Raw genomic sequence first — 6,115 nt, 5'->3', positions numbered from 1 at the left:
TTTTTGATAAGTACCCTTATTAAAGGCACCAAGGAGGAACTGACTAGGTATGGAAATCCCTCAATTACGTGTGGGATCAATGAACTCGAGTACACATTCTATGTCATTTGTAAAACACACTTCGCTATAAGATTCAAATGTTTTATACATCTTAGTTTACTATAAAAAGTTTTCTACTTTCTTCGAAGCATGAGTTCTTTCAAGCTAATATACTTAAAAATATTGTTTACCTCTGTTCCTTCCTCATTTCTGGCCCTCTTCCAGCTGTCTAATGCTTGATTTTGTTCCCCTAGCATCACCACTGCATCAATATTGGTTTAGCAACATCCACCAACCTTTCATACGTATCTACAATGCAAAGGAACGTGATTGACTGATTCTGCTTTTTCCTTCATAAGGCCACTAGGTAAGCCTAACAGTGGGAATAACAATTTAATATTTGCGGAATAATTAATTAAAACTGAACATACGGAAATAACAACGGTATATAAGGCCACTCGGCCTATACAACTCAAAATATGCGAAAGTCTACAACTAAATCCCAAAACCCGAAAACTCACGGGAAAACACAGGCTAATAGAATGTAGTAAACTGCTCTACACCAGAATGTCTAAACAACATGAAAGGAAAGAAAAGGAACTATCTGCTAAGCCGGAATAGAGTAGAGACTCCTGGTCTGCGAACGTAGCAGATATACCTCAAGTCTCAGCTAGGACTCTCCACCCCGAGGATGATGCATCTGGGAAGAAGTACCTGGATCTGCACATGAAAAACATGCGCAGGAAGGGCATGAGTACACCACAGCGGTACTCAGTAAGTGCCAAGCCTAACCTCGGTTGGGTAGTGACGAGGAAGGTCAGGGCCCTACTGAGATAACATAATAAATAAAGAGATAACAGAAATAGTTTAAATAAAGTCTACAGCGAGAATCTAAATCGGGTAAATAAGGAAGAACAGTAATAGAAAGTAAAGGTAACAATACACGGAAAACTGCCCTCAACAAGGAATAGTAGCCAGGGGATCTCTTGGTATCCCGAGGATCTCTTGGTATCCTCATCATCAACACTGGGGATCTCTCGGTATCCCGAGGATCTAATGTATATCACAACCGCACAACAAAGTCCTCGTGCCACAATGTATATCACAATCGCATGACAAAGACCTCTTGCCACAACATATACCAAAACCCCATGGCGAAGACCTCATGCCATAATGTATATCACAACTCCTGTCAGTATCAATAACATGTTCAGGAGAAATTTATCGAGAATCAAATAAAGTAATACATGATAACAACTTCATTTTAATTTCATTCCGTTATGTCACCAACAACTTAATAGAATATGAGATAGCAACTCCACGTAGGTGAATTTACCTTGGCAACCAAATCATCAAGTAAATAACAAAGATATAGATTAGCACATTGAAAACAATACAACAAAGCACGTAGAAGTGCATGACACAAATACAAGAAGTCATACCACCACACAAGCCTCATCAATAAAATGTCCCAGTACCTCACATGTTATCCTCACATAGCCCCCTTGTCACGCCACGTGCGTAATACTAAAGTAAATGCCCCTTGTCTCGCCACATGCACATCAATAATTATTTCACCTTTGTTTTATTGCATGTGCAATATCAAAATAATAATAGCACGACAGAAGCTTCGTGCAAACACCCGATCAATCCGCCCAACAAGTCCACATGTGCCATAATCACTACAACACAACATGCAAAAATTGTCATCAAGACATAAACTCATAATCTGTCAACATAGTGCACAAGGACAAATCAATAAAGGAAATGGGGATGGGTGTTCAACTTATAAACATGATATCAGCTAACTCAATTTATCGACGACCTCACAAACGCGCAACTTGTCCAATTTAGAAAATGCAAATCCTAAAACATGATCGCTAGCATGGAACATGAACTCAAGTAATCACCCAAAGTAAATACATATAGAGTAGAGGTCTCACAATCAAAACAAGGCAATAAAAGCAACCTCGAGTTCAATACGTTCATGAGACACATATACGTCCGTGTACACACTCGTCACCTGGTGTACATGTCATTTACACATAACACAAATAAGCAAATAAGCCAAAACCTAAGTGGTAATTCTCCTACACAAGGTTAGGCAAGTTACTAACCCAAAAACTCTCAATCAATACTCTAAGAATGCTTTTCCTCTAAAATTCAACTTCGCTCGGCTCAAATCTAATCAAAATCAACTTAATAACATCAAACAATGCAAGAGAAACAAATTTCAATTAATAAAGTTAAGATCTTTACACAATTTCTCAAAAGTCATCAAAAGTCAATTCCGGGCTTGGCCATTCAAAACCCGAGTCGAAGAATAGATCATTACTATCCATCTCCCCACGTGTCCAAATATGTGTTTGATTTTCAAATCCGAGTCCAATTCGACTCTCAAATCTCAAATTTTTATTTTTCTAAAACATAGTCAAATTCTCCAAAAATTCATTTCAAATCTCATGATTTAGATGTTAAATCTCATAAATAGTCATGTTATATAATCGAAATTGAGTTAAAATCACTTAACCAATGACTTTGTATGAAAATCGCCTCCCACAGAGTCTATGGCTAAAAAGTGTGATAAATAAAGCTAAGTCCTAAAATACACAACATATAACCAGCAATGTGATCAGGGTTCGCAAATGCGACCTCCACAAAAGAGAATAAAGGTTCGCAAATGCGAGCCCTGAGAGTCCCTGCTAATGTCGCATTTTCGGCAACACACTTCGCAAATGCAAAGATTCTTCCCCCAGCGGCTCATCGCAAAAGCGACTCTCATCCCGCAAAAGCGAACATTCAGCACTTGCAAATGCAATGACATCGTTGGAAATGCCAGGTCCCTTCCCCAGCAGCCCAGAGTCACAATAGCGAGAATGATCTCGCAAATGTGGTGGTCGTAAATGCAACAAACCCCTTGCAAATGCGAGAACTCTACACCAGCAAAAGCTGAACCTTACTAAAAACTCTCCGGAACGCATCTGAAACTCACCCGAGCCCCTAAGACTCCACATCAAACATCCACACAAGTACATAAATATCATACGAACTCGCCCGTGTAATTAAAATACCAAGATAATATCCGAAACCACCAATCGAATATCGAAACACATGGAAATTATAATGAAACTCAAGAATTACTAAAAACACAACCATCCGTCTGATTCTTATCAAACCAATTCGGAACGGCACCAGATTTTGCAGACAAGATTTAAATAATAAAAAGAATATATTTTAAGTCCTGAAACCAAAATCCGAACCTGATAAACATAAAGTCAAACCATGGTAAAGCTCAGAAAAATTCTAAACCTTCCAATTGCCAAATATTGCCAAAAAGTGCCAAATAAACCAAGGAACCTCCGAATTTAACTCTGCGCATACGCCTAAGTCCAAAATCACCATCTGGATCTATTGGAACTATCAAAACTTCGATCCAAAATCAAATACGCAAAAAGTCAAACTTGGTCAGCTATTCCAACTTAAAACTTCTAAAATGAGAATCATTCTTCCAAATCAAATCAAGAATCGCTCGAAAATCGAAATCGACCATACACGCAAGTCATAATACATAATATGAAACTAGTGGATACCTTAAACTACCGAACGGGATGCTAAAGCTCAAAACAACCGGTCGGATTGTTACACTACATGTCTTTACTTATTATTCATACCTTATTTGTAATATGTCATTTAGTTATTTTCTATTCGATTTATTCTTCCCTCGATTAATATCTTCTTACTTTTTTATGATTCTACCTGTATTAATTGTGTATCTTCATTATTTCATGCCTTTACTTTTCTTTATTAACTTTACCTTGTTTCACTTTATTATGTTATATTCGATTGTGTGAGTCCTTTGGTGATTATTGCACTAATAATTTATCGAGGTTCGTGAATATGAAATGTTGGTTGTTCTCTGTTTGTACTAGTATTTCTTTGGTGTTTTATACGCTTTAATACCCTTTTGTGTTGGATTACAGAATTGGTTGTGTTGAGTCATCTATGATATAGTGAATTGATAATGGGAACAGGTTACGCGCTGCAACAGTATCGAAATGAATTGATAAAGGGAGCGGGTTGCACGTAGCAACATATAATGATATGATATTGGGATCGGGTTGCACGCCGCAACGGGATATGATGTGCTGTAACTAGTCATTGCTGTGGCGTTCTATTTCTGTACTGTGATATGAGATTATAAGATGATGTTATTTTGGGGCTCTCCGTTAGTAGACCTGCGGGTCCCGTTCCTATGAGTTATCCGTTTTCTCTATATTTCTGTTGTCTTCTATTTATTATTCGTCACTAATTCGTTGAGGTTAGGCTCGACATATACGGAGTACATGGGATTGGTTGTACTCATAGTACACTTTTTTACTTCTTGTGCAGACCCTGGTGTTGGTCCTAGCAGCGCATAAAGAAGGTTGCTCGGATCAAATCTATCCGGGAAACTTGAGGTGGAGTTGCACGGCGTTCGCAGTCCTTGAAGTCCCCCTATATCTTGTTTTACTGTTATCTTGTTTCAAACAGATGTGTTTCATTTTAGACTATAATTATAGAATTCTAATTGCTCATGTATGTGTGATTCCGGATTTTTGGGATTAGTTCAGACCCCGTTACTTATAAATTTATGTTATGTATTTCAGAGTATTTCAATCGTTAATCCTTAATATTCCGCCTTTAAATTATTAAAATTAGTTAATTCTTTAGCTAATGTTGGTTTGTCTAGCAAGTGGATGTTAAGCGCCATCACGATGCCGTGATTGGAATTTCGGGTCGTGACATTTTTTGTTAACTCTAAACGGGATAAATTACTGCTTTAGTTGTGGAAAGCCCCCCTTAAGAGCGCCCAAGCTTTTATCGTGCTCTCAGCATACGTCTCATTGGACTAGTAATTTTTATGGCAAGTGATTGTTAATGATGAGAATTCCATCTCTTTCTGCTTTCTCTTCTTGGTTTCATCAGAAACTTTAGAGGTTCACTACGATCCTTGTTTGGCTCATTGAGAACCTTTGGACACTAGATTCGTTTTTTTCTTATTGATTAAAAACTTTCGGCTTAATCATTTTAACTTCAGCACCACTAGGTTGCCTAAGTTCTTGGACTATTTCAACACCTATAATGGATTCAAAGATTTCTTTATTAACTTTTTCTTCAAATGAGTGCAACCAAAATCCCCTATCTTTTTTGACTCCATTTAGTCTTTATCATATAGAAACGAGCGAAAAAACTAACGAGGTCAGCATGATCATCTCAAGGCCACTAAAGCTTTTGCTTAGCCTCATCATATAAAATTGGCGTACTATAAGTTAGCCATTTGTGTCATCCAAGTTTGTCATTTGTATCAATACAATACTTTGGTTCTTGTTATAAATAACCTTATTGACAATCCATATATGAAAACTTAAAGTTCTAAAATATAGACAAAGTTGAAAATTTGAAAAATTAAAATAATAGATTAAAAACTTGAAAATAAGATTTAATAACATTCCTAATGTTATGACTACACATGCAAATAATACCTTTTTTTTTATTGTTGAAAAGGTTAAATAATGAAAACATGAAAATAATGAAGTTTTTTGAAATTAACTGTAACTTTTGAACAAAGATGATAATCTTCTTGTGGTAAATTTTTTTTTATTAAATAAAAAGGTCAAATAATAAGTACAAGAAAATATTGATGTTTTTAATGATTAATTACAATTCTATCAATCCTATAGTACAGTTTAAAAGATGGAAAAGTTGATCAAAATTTGTGTTGGAGCTCTATGCTTTATACAATAGTGTAGATAATATATACTCCTAATTATTATGGTTAACATAAGAAAAAGGTTCGAGTTTCTTTTAGATTTGATCGAGACCGATCAAATCAGCGAGTAAACTAAATTACTACTTTGACAACTTCCAAAGTCCAATACAAAATGCAGTAATAGCAGGTTTATAATCATGCAGTTTTTGCCTAAGAGGGTCAATATTGGAAGACTGAGGAAATCAATAGCAACTTAAAATCCATTATTAATTTATTGTGCTGCAATACATAAACCACTCAACACCAATCAAAATATATATATATATA

Source organism: Nicotiana attenuata, unplaced genomic scaffold (genome assembly GCF_001879085.1).
Source record: "Nicotiana attenuata strain UT unplaced genomic scaffold, NIATTr2, whole genome shotgun sequence".
NCBI classification, from domain to species: domain Eukaryota; kingdom Viridiplantae; phylum Streptophyta; class Magnoliopsida; order Solanales; family Solanaceae; genus Nicotiana; species Nicotiana attenuata.
The sequence above is the reverse complement of the archived record's forward strand: the minus strand, read 5'-3'. Positions refer to the sequence as shown.